The sequence below is a fragment of the Pieris rapae genome, chromosome 9, assembly GCF_905147795.1.
Source record: "Pieris rapae chromosome 9, ilPieRapa1.1, whole genome shotgun sequence".
Classification (NCBI taxonomy): Eukaryota; Metazoa; Arthropoda; class Insecta; order Lepidoptera; family Pieridae; genus Pieris; species Pieris rapae.
In genome coordinates, this window is record NC_059517.1 from 8,534,960 (window position 1) to 8,548,062 (window position 13,103).

Sequence of the window (13,103 nt, forward strand, 5' to 3'; positions counted from 1 at the left end):
TGAATACAGCAATAAAATTTTCGTATTCAAATATTCAAATTTTAATTAAATAATGTTTCAATTCATAAGAATATGTTGTCTTACGCCCGTAGGTACCGGGTTCAACCATTCGTATAAATTTCTACGTCGTATATTACTGAAACAACACAAAGGTCAAAAATCTGTTTAAGAGTACAAGTTTGCAATAATGTTATTTTTTTTGTAAGTGGCAAATCTTATGGATTCTAAATTCAAAATGCAGATTAAAACTTTTCAACTCACAGAGCGGGGCATTAATGCTATGAAATAAAAAAAAACCGTTAAAATTAATTCAAACTGTTCCAAGTCTGCTTAATGTATAGGAAAAATTTCTAATGCCTTGTACATTGATAACACGACGCGTCTACCTTGTTTTTGAAACTCTGCAGTGTGGTGCGAGCGAGACGGCGATATTCAGCTTTCACACGCGTGATAGAGAGATAAATATTATTGCACCGGTAGTAAGGAGTGAAAGAGATCAATAATGAGAGGCACGAGGAGTTGAAAAGGGATTTCAGATTAAGGTCGTTTTCCAGACAAAGATTAGTTTGGTGTGAAAATCATAGATATGCTATGTCATGTCTTAATTGGTGGCAAAGAGTTGTAATTTTATCGAATTATTTTGATATGGTGACTTGCATTGCTGACTAATTTTTGCTGATTTAATATGATACATATTACAAGTTGACGAGACTATTAAAAGGAATATTTATTTGTTTATTTTTTTAGTCATAAAAATATTATAATCAAGATATTATTATATACTATAAAATTATTATTAAGTTCTACTTAATTTTAAATAAGAAGTGCCATCTTAGTTCTCTCATTCTTAGTTTAATATACCCGCTGAGTTATAAACTACACACTAATATAACAAGAAAAAATGCATAAATACTCGCTTAATATAACTATCGTATACAATTACATACAAAGTGACAAGATATCAAAAATCTGAATCACTCTTAATGGTGGTTCTGCACATTATCGATTCTATGACAGTCAGCCTGGCCAGGGCAAGCGAAGCCTACACTACACCCTCAGTTACCGGCTGGGCGCAAAACATACGGTTGTGTTACATTTCGCGCCCTTTCGACGATCCGCGGCATTTTGAATTTTAAATTTCGAACGTGCGTCAACATACGAATGACGAATTATTATCTGTGGCTCTGTGAATTATTATTAAAACCTTTTTGGTGAGAAAAAAATTATGGATATTGAAACTTTTTGCGGAAAGTGTTTTTCTGTTAGCGCGTTGTGTTTTCTTTGTAAAGTGCGTAATGTTTATGGATTTTGTTGACTACTAGGTCGAGGTGAGTTTGCTTTTTAATACAGAAAGAGCTTTTAATAAAAACAGCAGATAGAATATTAGCCAATATACCATTGAAGACAGATGTATAAACTTTTAGCATGCATTAATTTTATTTAAAAATAAAATAACAAAACTAGTAAAATCAAAATTTAAATAAAGTTTTTAGAATAATTTATAATTTAATTACCGAGCCTAATTACTGTATACAGTTAAAAATTTTAGAAATACTTACTAAATAAAATCATTAAATAGTTTCATTATATTCTAAAATATTATTTAACAAATATAAGTGATATCGATAATTCATATAAATAGAATAGTAAATTTTCGTCAAAAGCAATAATAATAAATTAACACAGAAAACTGTGCAATATTTTGTAGTATTACTGTAATAATATTTTTTATATTAATATACACGTAGGTACACTTCCTGTTTAAAACTTTTATCATAGACGATATGGTGAACATAGAATACACAATATATTGTGTGCATTTCTTATGGTTACTTGAACAAACTTAACATAATTTCAACAGTAGGATTAATAAATAAAGCATAAACACAGGTCCAGAAGTTTTCAAATAAAAAAGTCCATTTTTAATTATAGAACCTTTAATTAGCAATTAATGACAAATGTATATAAAAGCTTTTACACTACTTTCAACATACTTTAGAAACATATTTTATCTATGTTAGGCAGTTGAAACTGAGCTTTTATGCTCAAACAGTTGATATCACTTAAGCCCATCTTATCACTATGCAAAGGACAACACACTTGATTGATGTCGTAACAAAGCTCTCACTGAGGACGAAGATTCCTTTCCCATCCGGGGTAAATATTTGTGATGGTGATGAATTGTAAACCACATTACGCAAGTTTTTTTTAATTTGTATTATCTATGGTAATATTCATAAGAGCAGTGTTGGCCTAGTGGCTTCAGCGTACGACTCTCATACCTGAGGTCGTAGGTTCGATCCCCGGCTGTGCACTAATGGACTTCCTTTCTATGTGCGCATTTAACAATTGCTCGAACGGTGAAGGAAAACATCGTGAAGAAACCGACATGTCTTAGACCCAAAAAGTCGACGACGTGTGTCAGGCACTGGAGGCTGATCACCTTCTTGCTTGATTTAAAAATGATCATGAAACAGATTCCGAAATCTGAGGCCAAGACCTAAAGAGGTTGTAGCGCCACTGATTTATTTATTTAATAAATACTATTAACCACAGAGTAATTCAGTATTTTAACTAACTTAAATATCATATAGTATGTAATACAGTCATATGTTTCCACACAAATAGTAGACAGCAATGAAGATTATATAATTAGCAACAATTCTACTAATATCTGCAGAATTAACAGAATTGTTAATAGATGTTATTGTATAAAATTCACGCACACAAACACGCATACAATTCACATAAAACAATCTTCCTTACAATTATGGAAGAACTGGTACACATTGTATATTTTTAGTTTTTATATAATATAACTATTGATACAATTATTGCTTATACAATATTAGATTACATGCCACCCATTGATTATTTAAATATAACAAAAAAATCCTTGCATAAGTGTACCAAGTATTCCTGTTCCTAGAATATATAGATTAACATTGTATTGCATAATAGAAATATAATGACGGACTTATCGCTTTTATATAACAATTGAAAGAGACAAGGTAAGCAAGAAATATAAAAAAAATATAAGACATAATATAGTTATGTTGACAAAACCAATGGAACAAAAAAAAAACTTATGTAAACACTGGTAAGGATAATATTAAAAATAGGACATGAAAAAGAAAAGAAGAATATTTAAAGCTTCGATGTAAAACAAAACTTGTAATGGCTTAAAACATGATAAAAAACTCTCTATCTCTAAGCTTTCACGTATCAAGTTCAATCAGTATCGCTTCATTGATTTCGCCGTGAAAAAGACAAATAGTGTTACTTTCGTTCGATTAGGAAATGACGGATTACGGTCAATGATGCGTTGTCGGTTTTTTAAAGAGACAGTAGCATCGATACTATTTCATGCCTTTTGCTCTTCAAGCGTAGGTCATTAACTCGAATATTTAGGAGACATGGTTATAATTGGTTACACGCGTGTTATGTTATATCTTATTCATAAGAGAGATATAGAAAACTTATTTTCTCAGAGTTACACAATACGGGTTTATACTACACTAGTGACCCGCCCCAGCTTCGCACGGGTGCAATGCTGATGAAAAGCAGGTTTTTATTATGTATTGTTATTTCCGTCGCTGGAAAGCTCCGATAATATACGCGTTCGATCGCTGCTAAATAATCTGTAATGGGCTGTATAGATCTATATTAAATGAACAATGTATTCAAGGTATTTAATTGGTTAAGGATTAATGCTGTATTGGTTAAAATCGCTTCGAAAATTAGCCATTGTTTGTCGTAAAAAGTAAATGACAAAAAAAGTTATTGTGGGTTATCCATAAGAGATAGACATATACCATCATGGACTTTTCTGTAGATCTTTTCAATGTGTACAATACTTAGTACATTATTTTAATAAAACTCTTAGGGTTCAGCCTGCGTTTGCAATGTAAGCGGAAAAATGTAATTATTTACGACATCACATTAGAAACCTCAAAAATAACAGTACTTCTCCACTATTTAATGGATGTTATTATACATATAAACCTTCCTCTTGTATCACTCTATCTATTAAAAAAACCGCATCAAAATGCGTAGCGAGTTTCAAAGATTTAAGCATACAAATGGACATAGGGACAGAGAAAGCGACTTTGTTTTATACTATGTAGTGGTAACATTCTTCGCAAAGCGACAAATAGATATATATAGCGACACTGTTTTTTATATTTTATTATAAAGACTTGATTGTATAGAATAACAAACGAAACCACAGGTTTAAATTCGGAACAGTTATAATACCAATTTTTAATTTTGAAAAAAGATAACGATTTAATATCAAAATTAATCCATAACATTCGATATGTTTTGATACGAACGAATAAATTAATAACCAGTTCACCCGTTACTGGTTCTAATTAGGTGATTTAGTTTGAGTTCTACTCGTGTTTAATGTGTTTTAACTGGTTTGAGAAAAGGCCGTGTTGGGAAATTGGTTTTTAAATATGTATTAGCTACCATTGAGGTTCTTAGCTGGTGGTTTAATGTAGTTCCCAACAGTAGTGCCTAAATTCTCATCCCGGAAAATCACCAATTCTTCTTCTCCGACATACCACTTTATGTATAAACATACAATAATCTAATCTGTATCTTAAATGTCAATGAAAATTAAATCTTGTTTTAAGAGGGTCGGGTTTAAATAAAAAAAAATATATTTCCCGTATGAAGTTTGACTATTTGCCAGCGCTAAAACGAAAAAAGCGGAAATTTGATAAAACATTAGACTAAGGGCCTGTTTCACAATGTCCGGATAAGTGCTAAATAAGCTATTTGTTACTTATTTGTAGGATAAACAGTATTTTTGCGTTTCAGGACTGTCAGATAGCGCTATACGTCATGAAATTCGAAGTATCTTATTTTGAACTTTTATCTTTCGAATAATTTATGTGTTGCATAGCTATTTGGCACTTTATCCATACAATACATTGTGAAACAGGCCCTTAGACATCAGACGTCAGGTATCAGACCCAGAAAGCCGAATATATATATTCCTATTTAAAAGACGAAAACCTATTAAGAGCAAAGCATATAGCGCGACATTTAAATGTGTTTGAAGGCCACCAACGTACTCGCAAGGCCGATTACCCTCTTTTAGTAAAAAAATCAATCAATGGATGTTCTAAATATAAATTGTTTGATCACAGCTTGACAGTATGTGAACGTTAGATTATGTAATATAACTGCTATTGCTCGAAGTAGAGCGTTCTTCCTTTATTGGATGTGATACGTTTTTGTAAGATGTAATCTCTCACACTATTATTAATATGCCAGATCACTTCTACCTAAGGATGACAAATATCCTATAATCTCATTCAGATTCATTTAATATTCGATATTTTTTTATAATGAATTCAGTTATACGCGATATAATCTGGTAGCTTTGATGTCAAGAAAACTATTGTCTATATATTCTCTCGAATCTCCTTTGCCCCGGGGTTATAGGCATTATGGAGATATACAATATACTAACCTACTAATAAAATATTTAGGACACTATTGTAACAAAAACAAATCGTATGGACTTGCGATTGTCCGCATAAAACATAAATTATATTTTTTATAGACAATAAAATAGAAAAAAATGTGTAGAATTCTTAAAAGGCCGGCAATGTACTCGCGAGCCCTTTGGTATTGAGAGTCTCCATGGACGGCGGTATCACCGCCCCCCCTGCCCGTTTGCCCACTGTTCTATAAGAAAAAGACACTTTTATTTATTGCATAGTTATATGTTAACAGGTTTGATTAAAATATATAATCAGTGTTTCAAGGACGATCAAGGACGAATAATAAACCTATCGTTAATGAGGTTGTTCAACTTATTATATTCACAATTTATACTTGCGAACAAGACAATTTTTTTATCGTTTATACATTTTTTAGATCCGCACAACTTCCTGCATTCTTCCCTGTCTTTCGCAAGCCTCTAATTTAACGTTTCTATATGCTCTCGTCACTAAAACTTCCATTATAGATGAAATCCACTGTGTTTGAATATGGCCCAAGAATGAATATCTTTAATATTTATTAATTTGTTGGCACTTCGTTATAGTATTTATAATACTAATAAAAAAACACAAATAACACAATACATAAAAATTACAAGGGGTACAACGGGTGGCCTTATCGCTAACAAGCGATCTCTTCCAGGCAACCCTAGTGAGAAAAGAAAAAAAAATTATGAGTGCAAGACGTTATATAAAAAAAATATATAGAACCTTACTCTGGAGAAAAACTAAAAATAGAATATTAATAACTAACTAAAACTCAAAAGCTAATCTTAAGGAATCATTAATAGCGAATCGCAATAGAAAAGAAGAGGAAATACAAGAATGAAACAGGTCAGGGTTGATCAGGATAGGATAAGTTTAGGAAATGTTTGTATAGAATTTATGTACTTAGCAAACAGGCCGCGAAAATATCGCAAAAAGTAGCCATGCTATTTGTATATGCTATTTGCTTAGAACTAAAATAGCAACCTGTTATTTACATAAGTCGCAACACTCAAGGGCCAGTCAGAAGCGCCCTTGGCCGAACAAAATAAACAACAGTAGCGCACCTGTTGGTCAATTATCTCAAGTCAGGAATCTCAACAAAAACCCGTTCCAACTTTTAACGTGACCGATCCTACTACGGGAACTCATTTTAGAACTCATCATACTAGAATACTGTACTCTACAAAATAATTGACAAAATTTTCTAAATTAAGCGTTCTAGATGAAACTGGCTGGCGAAAAATCTGTTAATGTAATGTGAAAATAATTGGGGTAATTAAAAGTGCTCGTATTAATTACTAAATACAATCTGTCTCGTGCTGATATGTATCAAAATATATATAAAAGGATCGGAGTTTAAATTAAAAAAAATAAAAAATAAATTCTTTATTTGACCCGAAACAAATACCACATTACACATATTACAACATTCATGTAAATCTGTGTATAATTTTGTATTTAATGACTTCGCCGCCTTGAAACCTGAAGGGAAGTGTGTAGTGGTAAGTTAAGGTTCGGTAGATCGATCGAGTTTCAATAGTACTAGTACAATATCACATCAAAGGCGACTTTTTGTTAAGATCAGTGGGCCCTTGTTATTTTTTGTAAGAAATTTACTTTTTTATTTTATTGTGAGAACGCTCTCAAGTGACGGTTGGTTCGAATAACATGATTGTCAATTGTCTAGAGTACTAGGTACTGCAGACCTATTCTCGTTATATCGACAGTAAAATCGTAGTTATTTCAACATAATATATTATATTGACGGCATGTTAATAGATTTTGTTAAATAGAGAGACTAGACCGGTCACCCCACTTTGAATCCTGCCATAATCGATAAAAATACTTACAATTCAATTGTTTATTTGAATGAATCGTAATAATATTATAATATTTAGTTATTTATATTTATATAATTTAATTATAAAGCAAAAAGCAAATATTTAAATATATTATAAAAAGGAGTCCCAATAGGCAAGGTTCCGAAGATACTGGCAGCGTAAATTAAAAAAAATAGTATATTTCAATTACATAAGCATATAATACATCTAATTTATATTACATTTTCATATTCAAAATCATTATAGTAAATTTATTGACATCAATTTTTAATTGAATGTTAGATTATTTAAGTTCTCATTAGTTATTTCTTAGGTTATAATCAAGAAAATGTATTAAACTTACCCATCACAAACAATAGCATATGACAAAAACAAATAATAAAATAATAATAATAAAAGACGATTTGCGGTCTTACTGCTAATAGCAGTTTCATTCATGTATCTACAGTTATAACAAATATGGGCCACAGGAATATGGCTTATAATATAGGTACGAACAAGCCTTCTGAGAATGATACTGAGTATGCACTTATGAGCCCATTATATCCGATACCGGATCATCATGTTCATGGAATCGACTTTACCATATATATTTCCGTGAAAGTAATATGATAGTTATCGGTAACATACACTTTATAATTAATATGACAAATATTTATCTAAATGTACTAAATATCTGGTTTATTATAATATTTTTTCCTATTTAAGTTTGCTAAAAACTTATATTTGTTATCACATTCAAAGGCTGTTTAATTAACTTCATGAGAATAAAGTAGAAATTTCCATAATTTATGATCGTAGTAACAAAAATACCGCTCCGGTAAGCTTGAGGCTACTGCATCGGCATCTATAAGGCTGTTTCGGGATACTTCGAGATCTTTCTGTACGCCGTCGCCCGCCGCGTTGCCGACGCCGAAGCAACACTCGGGGGCATCTAGGACGATGCAGCATGCTTAAGGACGCCTCGTAATCCTTAAGAACGTTGCAGCGTGCTAAGATATAGTTTCCGACAGTATGCGCTTGTATGTAAGGATCCTGAAGGATCCTTTTCCATGCCGATGCCGATAATGATCACAAAGTTGTAAACTTCTATCTTCACCGAATTTTTTTTAAGACTCACGTAAAATGTAGTAGGAACTACTCGAGGTGGTTATTGTTCATCCAGTCTATGAATATCTGGTGAGCGATTCACAAATATTTGTTTATATGATAAAAACGATGGTTTGGTCGTTGCTACAGAGAAACAAAAGAAAGCTACCGCATTTATGGATACTCCTACATCAGAGATTTACACTTTGGATTTCATTCTTAAAATACGTTTATAAAAACACTATAATATGTTGTAATTTATCTTCCATTGCTCACTGCATATTATTAGTGCATCCGACATAAGCCTAGCGTTAAAGAGAAAGAATATAAAATTAGCAACACGCTTTAAATAGTATACTGGACATAATGGAAAATAGTTTTCAACTAAAATATGTGCTCTATTGTATCTAAACAAAAGTTAAAAATAACAATCTGGTATGCATTAGTTAGAAGAAGCGTGGGCGTAATAGCAATGGCACACGTTCTTTGTTATAAAAGTATTTTTGGATTTCCCATAATGTATATTTAATCATGTTAAAGGTTAGTCGACATCACAGGAGAACGAAGAGCTGGCAGCTACCTCGCACAAAGAATTAGTCTAGCAATTCAAAGGGGGAACGCTGCTAGTATCTTCGGAACCTTGCCTAAAGGGACTCCTTTTAATAATATTTTTTAATAATTAAATTTTAAGGTTAGTTATTAGATATATTTTTATGTATTAGGTGATGTAGTTGGAATAAATATCATGTTATTGTATGATAAAATATTAAGTTCATTTGCTTAAAGGATTATCAAATATTGTTACTCAAGATGTCACATGGTACATGGTGTAATGGTTGCAGCTCCTTACAAACGTTGTGTAAAAGAAAAAAACTTGGCGATTGAAAAGAGTGTCGGAGAGTTTATTGCCAGTTCTTCTATTCCGTTTTACGCCCTTGATTTGAGAATTGTAGTAAACGTAAAATTAGAAGCAGAATGTATATTTCTTTTTTTTGACGTACATAAGTTACCTAGATGAATAAAGGATTTTGAATTGAATTATTTATTGAATAGATTTTAATATCGCAGTACTTATCGCCGTCATATACACGGCAAGCGAGCAAAATCTTATTTGAATATATCAGACATAATTTAAGAAGTGAGCCGCTGATATTTTTAAAGTGAAAAGTGAAATGGTAAATAAAAAAATAATCATATCATCTGGTACTATATTTTGCAATATATTAAAAGATAAACAAATCTAGATATTAAAACTGAAGTTGTTTCTACGTACACAACACAATACTGCGTAACATACAAATATTAAATTAGGTATATTATTTCTGAATCAATTTGAAAAGAAATCATTATCTTACCAATAATTTAAATGCCGGCAACACACTCGCGAGCCCTCTCAAATTGTTGTCCAATTAAAAAAAGCAACAGAAAGTGGAGAGGATATCTTAGCTAAGCATCATATATATCTTTCTATTGGATATAGTTGATAACATATTATTAGTTTTAAAGAATTTCACAAGGCGTTAAGCAAAGAAAATCTTCCGGAAAATCAATATAGCAGAAATAAATAAGGCTTCAAATTTTTTATGAATCATTCTACGTCACATTTACGGCCGTACCCTTTTATGATTTCCGGTTTATTACTTTCACAAGTGACTAATTTTCCTCCTAAAATCCCAGTGGGAGGCTTAATTAAATACGTTTATGGTTCCTGAAACTAATTAAAAATATTCAGAAGGGAAACCTTTATTAGCAAAAAGATACATATAAACTTAGTATTTTAGATATAAATATTATTCAGGTCGATGTCTCAACCTTAAACAAAAAAAATTGTGTACCGTCTAGATACCCTGAGTATCACATCGATTCATTTTTACCTGAAATCGCTGTTTGGTCAAAACTCATCAACGTCCAGATTGGGCATTCTGGATATCCATAGTTTCTCCCACACAGTTTAAAATCGATTTTCGTTTAGTACTTATAATTTATTTGTCTTTTTATATCTTCATATACGTTGTTTGCCTATAAATGTTTGCCACATTAAAAACTGTATTTTATTGTTCTTGTACCAATGTATCAGTGTGTCGAGCGTGGGCAGGCTTTTATGAATAAATAAGGCTGTTGTTGGAACTGAAAAAGAAATTGCATGTGCTTATAGACCCATTTAAAATAGTTGATTATCTAGCTACATCAATAGGATATAAAATGTCGATGATAGCTTTTATTGGCTATCCGATAAAGCCTTCTTCTCGATCAATAATTTGGCCAAGACTTGCAATGTTAATAAATTTATATATCATCATAAAATCCCCATATATGCATCGACATCTGTAAAATTCACTGAACTATTAAAACCTATATAGTGGCCCAAGAAAACAATTTTATTACAGGAAAATAAACCAATAAGGAAGCATAAATCAAAACTGTTAACATTTTCTCTTATAGCTTTATTTAGCATTGTTTGCAACGAAGCGAACCTACTACATACTTTATCAGAGCTTAAATTACCTTGAAGTGACCTGGATTGGTATACATAGCATTTGGTGCCTTAAGAACGAAATGATAAAATGCATTATGGCGTGTTTCCTTTTGTGATATAATCTGAGAACCTGCATGTGTGTTTCGCTTCGGATTGAGCTTGTTTTGATAATAACAATTGCAACTAAGTATAGGATTATGTGGCATTTTTCTTGACGATTGTGACAGGTGTCTAGGATAAACGAATATCTTTTGCGTTTACATACTCAAACTCAAAATGTCCTTTTATTATAATATTCATATAGGTAAGCAAGTACACATATGAACTCCAAAAAAAATTAAATGGTGTATTAATTTACTTAACGAAATACATAGGTTAAAAGACGTTTTGCATTGTTCATTGAGTGAGCTGGCAAAAGTTATATTAATTGTTAGTGCCTATTTTAGTAAATTTCTTGTATGTAATTTCATATGATTTTTTTGTGTTTCGTCTGTAATGTATATTGCTTATTGTACACTCGTGTCAATTTAGGGTCACCTAAAGGTGTAAGTGTTTTTATAAATAAATAAAATAAATCGCACGACAGTTTTCATTCAACTGGCTGGGAGTTGCCTAACTAGATCATATATCTCGTACTATAATTTGTTAGTTATGACTTGAAACCAAAAATAATATTCTGATTAACACACTTTCACTCCGTAGAAGTATCATTATCATTACCCTATAATTTAGTTACATGTCTTAATTCTACTTCATAGAAATTGGGCTACAACTTCTTATAAAGATTTGGACTTGAATTTTGAGTCTTTATACTATACATTCTTTGAAATATTATACGCAGACACGGAATCTACGTTCTAAAAATAAATCTGCTACAACATTTTTACGTATGCCTTAGATTTCTGTATTTATTTCATGATCATTTGCCAATGGCAAGTAGGTAAGTGATCAGCATCCTATACCTGATACAGACTGTAGACTTCATGGGTTTTATGATGTTTTCCTTCAGTGTTCCATCACTTTCTAATACATGCATATTTGCACATATACAGTCCATTACACACATATGCAGCACAGCCGGTGTTCGAACCTATGACAACCTAAAGCCACTAGGCCAACACTGCTACGTTTTCGGTGTTAAAATATATAAAAATCGTAATATTATTTTTACTTTTTTATATGCATTGTAAGTTTTTTCTTCTTACAGTCGCCAATATTGCTCACCGCCCGTATCGTCTAATGATACAACAATAATAACACATTTTAGTAAATTTAGATAAAACCATGTTACATATACTAAGACTTTTCCAGTAAATCACACGGTTTATTGGTGATCGTATAACAGGTTTTGTGTAATGAAATATGTTATTAAATATCGTTAGTTTAGTTTAGACTAATAATTTTGAATCATGCCCTTATAGACGATATTGCCGCCGCGTATTATGTGATATTTGTACTTTGACGTAAATAATAATATGCCACCGTATATATGATTGAAAACTGGATTACCAAAGCAAAAGACAAACAGATGAGGAGCAAAATGGAGGAGGCCTTTACCCGTAGAGGGGTCCATATTAATTTATGATTTTGATTAATTTTTAATTTATTCATTTAAATTTAAATTTATAAATATTGACATTACTAATTATGATTGGAATTTAAATTTAAGGATAAATAAAATGGTTATATTAAAATTTGTAATGCATACATATAATGTAATAATTAATCATATGATATACTTGTTTAAAATATATTATTCATTATGAAAACAAAGAGGCTAATAATAATGAATATATAATATATGTTTCCACCTAATTTTGACTAAGTAAAATACTGTATAATGACGTGTTTTTGTTATAAATGTCTTAAACAAAGCCATACTTTTCCTCTTGGCTTAAATATTCAAAAGGTTATTATTATGTGGTTTGAGAGAAACCTTGCGAAATGCGGTCATGTTAGGCCGTTGAAAAGATCGCCCACGCGCTAGAATATAGGCCTACCACAGTCTATAACACAGAGAAAGCGATTTTTAATACCATTATAATCTTAACTAATAAGCTTAAGCTAATTTGTTCTGTGAAAAATATGGTTTAAATATCGAATAATTCAAGTTAAGTATAATATTACTGACACACACGCTAGCCCTCATAATGCAAGCGTATTTCTGTATTTATTTCACTAAATCAGTTT

At 31.4% G+C, this 13,103-nt stretch overlaps 1 protein-coding gene across 1 annotated transcript in view; it reads left to right on the plus strand.

Moving 5' to 3' along the window:
- Positions 1-1,077: 1,077 nt before the first annotated feature.
- LOC111001777 (irregular chiasm C-roughest protein-like) overlaps positions 1,078-13,103 on the plus strand; it is an 88,883-nt gene continuing 76,857 nt past the window's right edge. Inside the window, exon 1 of the mRNA XM_045629547.1 lies at positions 1,078-1,328. The gene's annotated coding sequence lies outside the window, so the exon portion shown is untranslated. The remainder of the gene's footprint in view (positions 1,329-13,103) is intronic.